The sequence below is a fragment of the Haliotis rufescens genome, unplaced genomic scaffold (genome assembly GCF_023055435.1).
Source record: "Haliotis rufescens isolate VD_foot unplaced genomic scaffold, xgHalRufe1.0.p SCAF_2, whole genome shotgun sequence".
NCBI lineage: Eukaryota > Metazoa > Mollusca > Gastropoda > Lepetellida > Haliotidae > Haliotis > Haliotis rufescens.
The window spans coordinates 36913488-36926807 of record NW_025963890.1 but is presented as its reverse complement, the minus strand read 5'-3'; the positions used below and the strand labels follow the sequence as shown (position 1 = coordinate 36926807).

The following is a 13320-nucleotide window of genomic DNA, read 5'->3' as shown; positions in this document are numbered from 1 at the left end:
ACAGCTCACAGATATTGATCCACGCACTTTGGAGTCACAGAATCACCAGTAATTATGAAAATGACCATTGTCTGGCACTGAGCGATGTGATTGGCTGAAACCATGGGCAGGCAAGCAAGCAGACAGCATGCAGCATGCTGAGCTCTACTTCAGGCAGTAATACAAGGGACAGTGATCCCCTAATGGACAGGTGACACCAGGTGTGCTGGCTGCTGGAGACAGAAAAGGGAACACCTGCTTTGCTTCACACAAAGGGAATTCGAGGAGCTGGGCAACTTCACAGTTATTCTCATTATTGATTAACATAATCTGCCTGCCTGATGGATCCCCGACCTGAGGCTTGCTCTTTCAACATGCTCAATGTACAGAAACAGTTAGCTGAGACTGAAACCCACACTGTTGTAGAGATCATTACAAGTTCTGCAGTGTTGTAGCGAGTCGCATGCACACTGTCACCATGGGCATGGTGGTTATAAGCACTTGGATCGCATCTAAATAACAGTAACAATTTTTCAGGGATAGACACGACCACTAGACTTTTCATCTGAGACTAGTAATAATGTAGACATACTAGTTGTTTTATCCCAAAAGTTTGTTATTTTACATAAACACTAGTCCACAACAAGCTGCGGACTAGTTGGATATTACCACTGGTGTCTCCCTTTTTATTAATTCTAAAATGACTATCTGAAACTTTCAACCATGTGTGACCAGTAATAAATTCTGAGTCTGCTGAATAGTATCACACATTTAAATCTCTGTCCAGACAACCCAGTGACTGACATCATGAGCATCAATCCGCGCATCTAGGATACAATGACATGCATCAACCAAGTCAGCAAGTCTGACCACGCGATCCCGTTAAGTCACCTCTTCTACAAGCAGTCGCCTTTTACGGCAAGCATGGACTGATGAAGACCTATTCTAACCCGGATGTTGACTCAGTTCTATTGTGATAAATACCCTGGACCCATTGGCCACCATAGCTATATTCAGGAAGTGACTTCACCATTTCTCCCATCAGTAACTCTCCACAGAAAGTATGTGGCTGTAATTTGAGTGGATGGCGAGTTTGAGCATTGCCATCAAAATGAATTCAAAACAAAGCTATGGTGTATTTATCTTAACAGAAAGATAAAAATAATACAGTGGATAGCGGTCTCATGTCATGCATTACCTGGTTCAGATATATACATGTGTAAGACTGTTAATACATACACCATGTCAAATGAAGATCAAACTATAATTCTTTGGTACAAATAGCGCCACTGTTCTGTACCAGCCCATCTGGCTATTTAGTCAACAGTATCAAATCTAGGAAGACAGGCATTTAACAAAAGGTGCTTTCAGCTGGTCCGCATTGATATTTAAATATTTTCTGTATAAATACTGAGAACTAAAATCCTTAAAAACATGTAAAAATGTTGAACAAAATATGACGTCCTAAGAAGGAGAAAAAAACATGTTTCCTCCATCTCGCAACTGCGGCAGTGTTCAGCAGTTCAGAGAGATAACATAATGCTGTTTTATAGAACTAAAACATTTTTAAGATATTGTGAAAAACAGATCAACATATGAGTTTTGTTTCATTAAAAACTAAACATATACCACATTGTATTACTTTTGAACAAAAAGGTTGATTAATGGCTGTAAATAGTTTTTTTCAACAAGAAAAATGTTTGTTGCAAGAATTTGCAAAAAAAATAAACGAGAAACCCAAATCATACCATAAGCATGATAAGCCCCACAATTCCAGTGTGATATCATTACCAACTACATGTACTACAACCTCATACCAGATTAAATAACGTTAAATCACCTTGCCTCAAGTTGCCATAATGAAGAGCCCCAACATGTTCAGGGCATTTTCACAGTAATGATACCAATACCAGCTGATGACATAACTTTTGGTTTCAGAAGATACATGCCATTGACTGACAACAGAAAGTCCTACTCCTCCAGGTATCTCAACAAGCGTGGTAAGAATGTTGTATACACACTTAAAACAATGATAACAAGAAAGTTATAAGCAATTCTGCTTTGTCTAAAATATGACATCTTAAAAACAGAAAGTCCCATGCCAATAAAAACTAATACACTTCTGGTCGAAAACCTTGACCCTTAGTTTCAACTAATAACAAGCTTGATTATTTCTTGCTGAAAACATGGATGTAAGCTCTAACAAACATGACAGAGGAACAGTTCAGTACACAATGAAATGGAACTAAAATCAATCTTATTAAAATCAGATCTTTTACTCTGATATGGTACCACTCTAAGAGAAGACTTAACATGTCTAAGGACACCTCCACGGGAGGTCACATCCACGGGAGGTCACATCAGGTGAACCATGAGTAAACTTTGACCAACCAATCTGAAGCATGTCAGCTTTCAGAAAATTACACAGCTTATTTTTTGTGGCAAATTTCTGAATTGAGGTTATTCAGAAATTTGCCAAAAGAAAACCACCACAGAACACAAACATACACTTGATTGTACACCCTTTTAAGTACAGATGCCATGGCGCTCTGAAACGACAGGATCCATAACACATCCACAACAATATAATAGTGCAGGTTTTTTGGTATTCTTAACTTCAATTTCAAGATATAGAAAATCACATACCCTGCTTACTCATACCGAGAATTTAGAAGCATCAATGCTCATTGGCTGATTAGGAAGTCCACCTCACGCGACTTCCGAAGGACATAATGGGAAGTCTTCTCACAGAGGCATTGCATCAGGAAAAACAATTGATGCATTAAGATTTGATTTTAATGAATTTGAACTGCCTTAATATTGTCCTTCCAGTGACCATGACCTTCAGAGAAGGTCATTCAAAACCTTACCACTTCAATGCCACACCCTATGGATGAAATGTACCAAATTATATCCTACTACAATGAACACTTGAGTTACCTCTATTGTGAACATGGTACATTTTTGAGGGTATGACCTGTAGTAAGTGAGTGAGTTGGGTTTAATGCCTCTGTCAACAGTATTTCAGTAATATCAGGGCATGTCAGCTTAATGTGGGTGGAGTGAGTGAGTGAGTATGGTTTTATGCCGTTTTTAGCAATATTCCAGCAATATCACGACGGGGGACACCAGAAATGGGCTTCACACATTGTACCCATGTCGGAAATCAAACCCGGGTCTTCGGCGTGACGAGCGAACGCTTTAACCACTAGGCTACCCGACCGTCCCTAATGTGGGTGGAAAGCCCTAAGTAATGCGGGTCTCAGACATTTACCACTTTGGTGAAACCCACGAGCACAGGTATGGTGCAGACAGACCTAGAAACACAACTGGGGCAAACAGGATCCAGACCAACCATTGAATAACGGTGCAATGCCCACATATGACCTTGAACATCCTCGGTTGTCATCTTTGGTGGGAACAAGTCTGTGAAATGTCAACTAAATACTGCATCAGTACTTCCTGAGGAGATGATGTTTACAGTGCAAACGTGCATGTTGGGGGATTATGAGAAGATATACTGTAGTCCAAACACTAAATGGTCAAATCAAGGCAGAAATATATATTATTGCGAAAAACAGAACATATGTGTCAAGTCCACCTACTAACTAAACAAACACCAAATATCTTTGAGAATATTTTGTATCATTGAGCAGTGCACAATTCATTCATTTAGATATTATGAAATGCATTGTACAGCATTGTTATACAGGCAGGTATTGCTACAGCCCTACCCTTCACGGGTAGTTACCAGATTAAGGTACACAGTACAGATAAGGTACAAAAGTTGTGAGAATGATGACCCCTCAAAACCTGGTGAATTTCTAACACATCTACTATGAAATGAATCCTTTGACAGCTTTGTTTGTTGCAGTGTCTACTGGTGCCTCATTTAATTGAGAAAAAAGAATTGTTTAAAAATCTCCACAGAACAAAGACTCCACAACAGCCTTAGACTGATATTGTACAAAGTTTCATTGAGAAGTAAATAACCATCTTCCTGAGGCAAGGGAGTTAACTGACTATAAAAGTCCACTTTCCACAGTTGCCAAACTAGACTGGAATTTCTGGGCTTGATTGTAGCGCCACCAGTGGTTATTATGAGTTGTGTCCCTTCTATGCCTCTCCTACTGACCAATCAGATTCCACCTCTTCTATCACTTGCATTTGCTTCAAACAAAATGGCGGCACCCAGTCAAGATGATGTGATCAATAATCAAGATCTATATTGTGATATAACGGGTGATACAATGCAAAGTGCATCAAACCACCCGATCACCTTGATTAAAAACATGAACAGATTTGGAAAATATCTACTGATGTCGAGTTGGCGGTGCACATCCTTTGCAAATCCTGAAATCGACTGAAATCTGCATGACAGTGTACAAACCGGATATCGATTTCGTTACACGATTTTGATTGGACTATACAGAGACTCATTAGTCGAGCCAAAATATAACTTCATAATAAGGGGTGGAAACTGGACTTTTATAATAGTCAGTAAACTCCCTTGCCTCGGAGAGATGTAAATAATAGAACTGAGGTAAATTGGTTAAGATTCCTCCCATTCAATACAAGTCTAAAATGATTCATTGGGGGAAATAATATAGCAAAAAGCACATCTACACTATGTATATGGTGAATGTGTGTACCAAGTTTTGTAAACTTATCTCTTAAGGTTTCGGAGTTCTGCTTCGGAAAACAAAATGTGACATACAGGTATATATATTTATCATATAATGGGTAGGCTTCTCAGTAGGATAAAGCCAACGGATAAAAACGATATCTGTTGGTGTCATATGCGGATAGAATTGCAAATATCAAAGGTCAAGTAGGGACTACTTTCAGTGTTTACAAACAAACATGGCGTCGCCCTTGTCATTCGGCGATCGAGTCAGAATTAACCATCGGTAACCTGGATAAACTAAAGGGATAATTGCTATCATTATCAAAAGAACAGTCTAATATACTGAAAATCAGTGTCTAACTGTGATGTAGGTAAGACATTATATAACTTTTGGCAACTTTGGAGATATAAATTTCGAAACAATTTTGAGAGGGCACTAGGCCTAGCTAAGCTGGATCAGTAGCCATATCTGTGCTTGTCGACCTCTGCGGCTTGAAACCTTTTCCACAATTTAAAATAGTTTGATTTGGCCGAAATATGTTTGAATTGTTACTTTGTTGTCACTGTGTGTACATCTGACTGCACTTCGTAACGTTAAGACAGGACAGGCCGACTCTGTCAACAACGACTGACTGTGGCCGTGACTTCTCATAGACTAGGGTTAGAGTAGCTTCCCTTTGACAAAGGGCAGTTACTCTAGTGGACAGACTGATGGATTGCTGCGAAAGTCAAGTAAAAACACTGTTTTGCGTATATGTTGCTTCGCCACTGTATAAGAAACAGATTTTAGTTGGAGCTATATTGGCTATTGTCACTGTCCGACTGACACATCACTTACTCTGTGACGTAATAAATATTAATGCGGGCATTCCAGGAAAACTTGCAATGTTTCGGTAATGTTTGTGAGAGAGGGAAAGCGATTTTCAAGCACAGAATTAAAGAATGACATTATATGATAAAGAGGTTATCATGCTTGTGTGTACTATTAGGAATAAACACTATGTATTTAGCTCGCCAAATACAATGTTTATTCCTAATGTAGGATATTTACCATCCCCAAACACACTCTCGTGATAACCTCTATATATCAATTTTAAAGATGGCCATACTGAAATTCCAATGTTGATGTCTTTAACAATTTTGAACACCTTTACAGTAACAAACATCAAAAACCAAATTTGGTCGAAGTTAAAAATGTAAAATATGGACGTTGATTGATGAGCTAATAAACCTGCGCCAGTCTATAAGCCAGCTTCATCAAGATTCAAGTATCATTCTTAACCATTTTGATTTCCCAGCTAGCCCATACATGATAGACAAACTATAGAAGATCCTTCAAGTGTGAGTACTAACCTTTGCTGAGACAGCAAAGACTTACAGAGGGATAGATGCTTTCCAACAGAGAACCATGCATTGAGAAGAGTCCCTCCAGATATTACGCTCAGTTGTGGACGCTACATATAAATTATAATACAGCTATACGATCAAAAAGATATTCCTGTTCCAACATGAATTGGACAGACCAACTCTGATGGACATAATTTTGGACACCCGAATAAAAAAATTGTTTAACAAACGATTATCATATTGTTGACATTTTTCGCCATCCCATACCATGGAGGACCAGTCGCTCATGGAACAGCCAGGTGGGCGAGTTTCATGTGCGAAAGTGACGTAAGGCTTGCTGAGCAAACCATAGATGCGTGATTGCTATACCTGAAACAATGAGAACATCACTCGACGTGAAGTCAATAATTTGCAACGTCTTCAATTTTTTTTAAAAAGAATGTGAAAGAAGTAGACCACTATATGCTTTGAAAAAGTATTGTTTACGAACTGCACGTGCAGTTGGGATAACAGAAGGGAAGTTAAAAACTATGTTAAAAAAGTGTACTGATTCAACCTGCAGTGACACACCTGAGGGGACCATCTCAAAACCCAAGCGATGTTTTAAAGTCGATTCATTTCAACAAGAGATGGTTAGAAACGCCATTAAGACTCTGTATAAACAAAATATCTATGTCTCTCTCCGTACTCTAAAAAAATATATGGAGACAAATCATTCTTTGACCATTTCAAAATATCAGTTATGGAAATTGCTACACCAATTTGGTTTCCGTTACAAAAATGTAGGCTCCGAAAATAGACATGCATTATGCGAGAGGTCTGATATTGTTCAACTAAGGAACCATTTCTTACGCACAATACGAGAAAAACGTTACGAGGGTTATGAGCCTGTATACTTGGACGAAACGTGGGTAAACGCTTCCCATACCACAGGAACACTCTTCTGATTTCTGTGCCAGGAAATTGCCACTTGGCAAGGGTGAGCGGCTTATTGTGTTCCATGCTGGCTGCAAGAGTCGGGGATTCCTACCAGGCTGTTCGCTAGTCTTCAAGGCAAAATCCAAGGACAACCGAGACTATCTTACCGAAATGAACGGAGCGGTATTCCTAGAATGGGTTAAAACTCAACTGGTACCGGTGTTGCCCCCCAAGAGCCTGGTTGTCATGGACAATGCTCCATATCATGGCGTTCAGGTACCTAACACAAAAGCCCCAACGTCTAACAGTAGGAAGGGCGATATGATAGAATGGTTGACACACAAAGCAATACCGTATCCACAAAAAGCAACGAAACCTGTTCTGCATGATATTATAAAGTCTAATAAAACCACACCTGTCTTTAAAGTTGACGAGTATCTTAAAGAACATGGCCATTCAGTTTTGCGATTGCCGCCCTATCATTGCGATTTAAACCCAATAGAACTAATTTGGGGTATCATTAAATCGGATGTTGCCAGGAAAAATACAACATTCAAACTGCGGGATGTACAGAAACCGGTTCAACAATCAATAGACACCATCACGCAGGAATTGGGCAAAAGTGTGTTGAGAAAGTTGAGAATGAAATAGAGAGACATTATTGGGATCATAGTGGATTGGACCATGCCACAATCAAGCCAGTGATCATCAGGGTAGACTCAGACAGCGGCGATAGCGATTCGGACAACAGCGACACCGATTCCGAATGCACTGTCACTGCTTCAGAAACCTGCAACAGTGACTCCGATTGAACACCCAAAACGGCTTTAGAGATGACCCCCCCATATACGGTGCACATGCTTGTTCATTACCTGGCTGTTCCATGAGCGACTGGTCCTCCCTGGTATGGGATGGCGAAAAATGTCAACAATATGATGATCGTTTGTTAAACAATTTGTTTATTCGGGTGTCCAAAATTATGAGACAAACCATCAGAGTTGGTCTGTCCAATTCATGTCGCTGTGCACATTTTGGTTTTGTTGCAATTATTAGATTTTGAGTTAGTGAGCAATTCATCGGTCTCAAATGGAATCAATGGACTGTAGTCTATGGGTGAGTATGGTTCCATGCCACTTCCAGCAACAATCCAGTAATATTACTGAAGGTGACATCAGAATTTGACTTCACACATACAATGTAATAATGTTGAAAGTCAAACCCAGTCTTTTAGGTTGAGAACCAACACTAAACCACATGGCCACCAACAACTCCTTTCTCAGCATTCATTATGTGTGTATAACACAGGTCAGACTGTAGGCCTATGCTAACTATTGCATTCACCACTTTCCAATTACCATATATTAGTTTTAGTCCTGAAATTAAAAAAAACGCCTACGAACCTGAGGAATACAGTAGATCTACATACATACAAGTAGGTGGCAACAGTTTATTTTCTACAGGTCCACCGGACTCCATTCTACCCTAAATTGTGGAAAAACACAATGTCCTCCGAGTTGTGCCAATGTTGTGATCACGTGACATTCCGCGTTATAGCACGAGCTGTCTACTGTAAACATTGGGGACTGAAAGCGACAAGCGTCACAGTCGCAGCAATATTCAACACCACTTTTCAGCGCTCACCTGGAAATATTGTTTTGTGTCTGTAACTCTACATAATTTTTAAGGAAGCCGTTGATAATTATATTTGTTGGCGCACATTGATTCGCGGTATTTATCAACTTGATCTGCCAACATGGGCAACAAGCACGATGATCAACTTTTACAGTGAGCTCCGCGTGTAATACATCATGTTCAAATTGCTGCAATAAATCCGAATGAGATATATTAGTGTTAACATATCGCCATACCTCATGAAATGCTTGTTGTGCAAAGATCCATATCCACTAGATATCAGTGCGTAAATGTGCCGTTCGAAGTCGGGCATTTCAGCCCGCGCTGTAAAGTTTCAACAAAGCTGCGGCAAGCTCACATCCCATAATATCAACAGAAGTGCGCATGCTCACTGAGTAAGTTGCGTGGCTGGAAGTTCGAATGAATGGCGGCTGATTGTTAGCGCGTGTCAGTCGCCAGCTGTCGCGTGCCGGATCGATAACGGGGACATATGTGGCGTGCTTTGTCTTGTCAGGGTACCGACTTCATGGAGAGGGAGGCTGACGGATACTTCTCAATAACTGTTACTCGACCTAATGAGGGGTCGCGCCAGAAACAAGTTGCAACATTGTTGAACCTACAATCTTCAACACAATCACGACAGTCACACATTTAGCAAACATGTGCCTGCAACGCGCACCTGTTGTATTGTACACATATTGGAAACCGAGTCTTTGTTAATTGACCGACACTTGTGTATATTTCACTGTTATGCGGTTTCGAAATGTGGTACGGTAATAAATATTCTGATTTCAATAGTTTTCGATTGAGTGAAAATGATCAATAATTGTGACAAATAATAATTATCCTTCGAATTATCCTCACGGTAAGTCCTTGTAACACGCTATTATGTAACCCGACAGTGTACAGTTAGCCCTCTCAGGGGCGATGTCGGAGTTTCGACAAATGACATGTTGCTTTGTCTTCAATAGCTGTTGATTTCAGTGCCACAATGGGGTCCATATAAGATTCACTTAGTCTATATAATGATGCATATACACTCGGGTTCCCTTAGCAGAATCTATATCTATATCCCTGATGCTAAAGTTTGTTTGTTTTGATGGTTAACGCCGCACACGGCAATATTCCAGTTATGTGACGGTCGTCCTTTAAATAATCGAGTCCGGACCAGATCGACAACCCAGTGATTGACATCATGAGCATCGATCCGCAATTGGGACACGATTACACGCATCAACCGTTAGTCACCTCTTACGACAAGCATAGTCGTCTTTTACGGCAAGCATGGACTGATGAAGACCTATTCTAACCCGGGTGTTGACTCGGTTCTATTATGATAAATACCCTGGACCCATTGGCCACCATAGCAATATTCAGGAAGTGACTTCACCATTTCTCCCATCAGTAGCTCTCCACAGAATGTCTGTGGCTGTAATTTGAGTGGAATTACAAGTTTGATCATCTGGAACACGAATTCTGAAATAAAAAAACCCAACTGGAATAATCGGGTCACGTGGTTACAATACGTGACTTGGAAGATTTTGTCATTTTTCTCTGCTAGCGCAGATTGTTGCTCATGCTGTCAATCACTGGTTTGCCTGTCCCAGACTCGGTTATTTACATGCCTCCTGGATATGGCTTTACTATTGCTGCCTGTGACGTAAAACACTGTTCACCCACTTTCAGTTAATACACTATACTAAAGGTACCATACGTTTGCCGACCGCCTTCGTGGTCAAGAGGTCTGCTCGGAAGGTCAGTGGTTCGACCCCCGGCCAAGTCATGCCCAAAGGCGTTAAAAGATGGTACTTGTTACCCTGCCTGGCGCTTGCCATCGAGGGGACAAAACAAGGACCGGTCGGCTCGGAGTCAGTATACGTAAGTTGACTGTGCCGGAGTGAGGTAAAACTGTGGCACGGTATCTCAGTGGTCTAGCACTATAAAACCGGCTATATATATATATATATACATATATATATATCTCCGCTCGTCTCTTCATGGACAGGGGGCGGTCGGGTAGCCTGGTGGTTAAAGCGTTCGCTCGTCACGCCGAAGACCCGGGTTCGATTCCGACATGGTACAATGTGTGAAGCCCATTTCTGGTGTCCCCCGCCGTGATATTGCTGGAATATTGCTAAAAACGGCGTAAAACCATATTCACTCACTCACTCACTCACTCACTCACTCACTCACTCACTCACTCTTCATGGACAGGTGGCACGGATGGCCTGGTCGTCTAGCGCTCTGTGCTGACTTGCGTCCCACGGCATGCCAGAAACCTATGATCGTGGGTTCGAATCCCAGATTCTTCTTGACTTTTCTTTTTTGGTTAGTCAGCACCATACGCGCTCACGGAGGTTTCAACAAAGTGGTAAACATCTAGGACCTGCAGCGTTTCGGTCTTTGCTTCCACAAGCTGACACGCAATGATATGACTGTTATACAGTTCGAAGCGACGAAAACCAAACACTTCATTGCCAGTATAGTCATAATAAGTGAGAAGAAAGACCTCTGAAATTGCTTCTGTCAAAACGATTGACACATACCGAAACAATATTCATAAACATGATGAGTTTCAACATCGTATCGTTTGTTTGTTTGTTGTTTAACGCCACACTCAGCAACATTCAGGCTGTATGACAGCGGTCTGTAAATAATCGCGTCTGGATCAGACAATCCAGTGATTGACATCATGAGCATCGATCCACGCAACTGGGATACGATGACATGCATCAACCAAGTCAGCGAGCCTGACAGACTTATTCTACGCGGATCTTCACGGGTCCCACGCAATTGGGATACGGTGACATATACTAACTAGGTCAGCGAGCCTGACCAACCGATCCCGTTTATCGCCTTTTACGGCAAGCATGGGTTGCTGAAGACCTATACTACTCCAGATCTTCACGAGTCGAATGAACGGACGTTGTCCTCATGAAACTCAAACAGTAGCTCCCTCCCCAAGGCGAATGGTTCGACGACTGGCCTCAACACTTCGTCACAGTAACGGATACCAGTCACCCTACCCCCGAGGCGAATGAGGCCAGTCCTGTTGTTAAACGTGATTCCACCCCACACCATCACGAATCCCCCAACATGACTGTCATGCTGTTTGCTGGTGCTTGGCATGTAACGTTCATGGACCATCCCAAAACGCGACCCCGGGCATCTGAAAGCTCAAGAAGGTACCTGGACTCATCACTGAACTTGGTATATGACATCATTGGCGCAGATCTCTGACGCCATATCCACCCTAAACGTTAACGTCAGTATATGCATTGGTCATTCTGATGCCTGACCCGTGAAGATCCGGGTTAGAATAGGTCTTCAGCAACCCATGCTTGCTGTAAAAGGCGACTATGCTTGTCGTAAGAGGCGACTAACGGGATCGGGTGGTCAGTCTCGCTGACTTGGTTGATGCATGTCATCGATCCCAATTGCGTGGATTGATGCTCATGATATTTATCACTGGATTGTCTGGTCAAGACTCGATTATTTACAGACCGCCGTCATATAACTGGAATATTGCTGAGTGCGACGTTAAACAACAAACCAAAGAACCATTCTGATACCTACAGGACAGCGACTTTTGAGACCCGTCAATTTGAGACGATTTCGGACGGCGCGGTCACTATAAGTCTGATGTTTGTCCTTGCTCTGAACTTTCACTTGAGACATCGCGATATGGCTGCAATATAGCCGATGCGATGTGAAATTTTAACTCACTCACTCATTCACTTGAGAAGAGTTGGTTGGTTTGTTGTTTAAGGCCACACTCAGCAATATTCCAGCTATATGACGGCGGTCTGTAAATAATCGAGTCTGGACCAGACAATCCAGTGATTAATATCATGAGCATCGATCCGGGCAATTGGGATCGATGACATGCATCAACCAAGTCAGCGAGACTGACCACCTGATCACATTAGTCGCCTTTTACGACTAGCAGAGTCGCCTTTTACGACTAGCAGAGTCGCCTTTTACGACAAGCAGAGTCGCCTTTTACGGCAAGCATGGGTTGCTGAAGACCTATTCTACCCCGGAATCTTCACGGGTCCACTTGAGAAGAGGACTGAATGCGATCCCGTATTGAAACGAGCCTTATTTCGCGATCGTCACGAGGGGTTGTTTTGAGCTTCCGTCCATGATCACGTCTCATCACAGCGTCGTTTGCCTATAGATGTTCCACGGTCGTGATGCCACGTTGACAGACGGCTGACAGTCTGCCTTATTCTACCAATAAACTGCTATCTGTACTGAACTAACGCTTTGTCTGCTGTTTCCACGACACTCGAAGTTTGACCCTGCACATGTCTGTTTGTGTCCACAACACCGTTGGCACGATTTCCACGTGCACGGAAGTGTCATTGCTGCGTTTGTCGCACTAATTGTAGCAGTTTCTTTGCAGTCACCCGTCAATAGTTGTGATGTATGCGTTCCCTTACTTTTCCCCTTCGTAAAATAGATTTGCATGGCAGTATACTGGGAAATACGTAATATTCCTGATTGTGGAATAATCTGTTGCACATAATAGTATATCTATGTATGCACCTTGATGTGCCGACGTTTTGGAGTGAATAGGGAAATGTACCTACCGTACCGTATCCCTCCATCCTTTCCTCATTTATCAGTTTGTGTCTACATCCTAAGCACAGACCGGGGTTACAAGTTACAACACATATTTTTGGAATTAGGGTCGACTACCCGTTAGTCGCCTCTTACGACAAGCATCGTCGTCTTTTATGGCAACAAGGGCATGTCCAGTATTTTTAAAATATCAAAATCCTCTCTCAGATAATATTACTGCCTGCAACATA

General features: G+C 41.8%; 1 protein-coding gene across 5 annotated transcripts in view; it reads right to left on the bottom strand.

Annotated features, from left to right (window-relative positions):
* The window catches only part of LOC124111790 (myelin transcription factor 1-like), a 41691-nt gene extending 32814 nt beyond the window's left edge, over positions 1 to 8877 (bottom strand). For all 5 annotated transcript variants that reach the window (XM_048399890.1, XM_048399892.1, XM_048399893.1 and 2 more), the window contains exon 1: positions 8740 to 8877. The gene's annotated coding sequence lies outside the window, so the exon portion shown is untranslated. The remainder of the gene's footprint in view (positions 1 to 8739) is intronic.
* Between the last annotated feature and the right edge of the window lie 4443 nt (positions 8878 to 13320).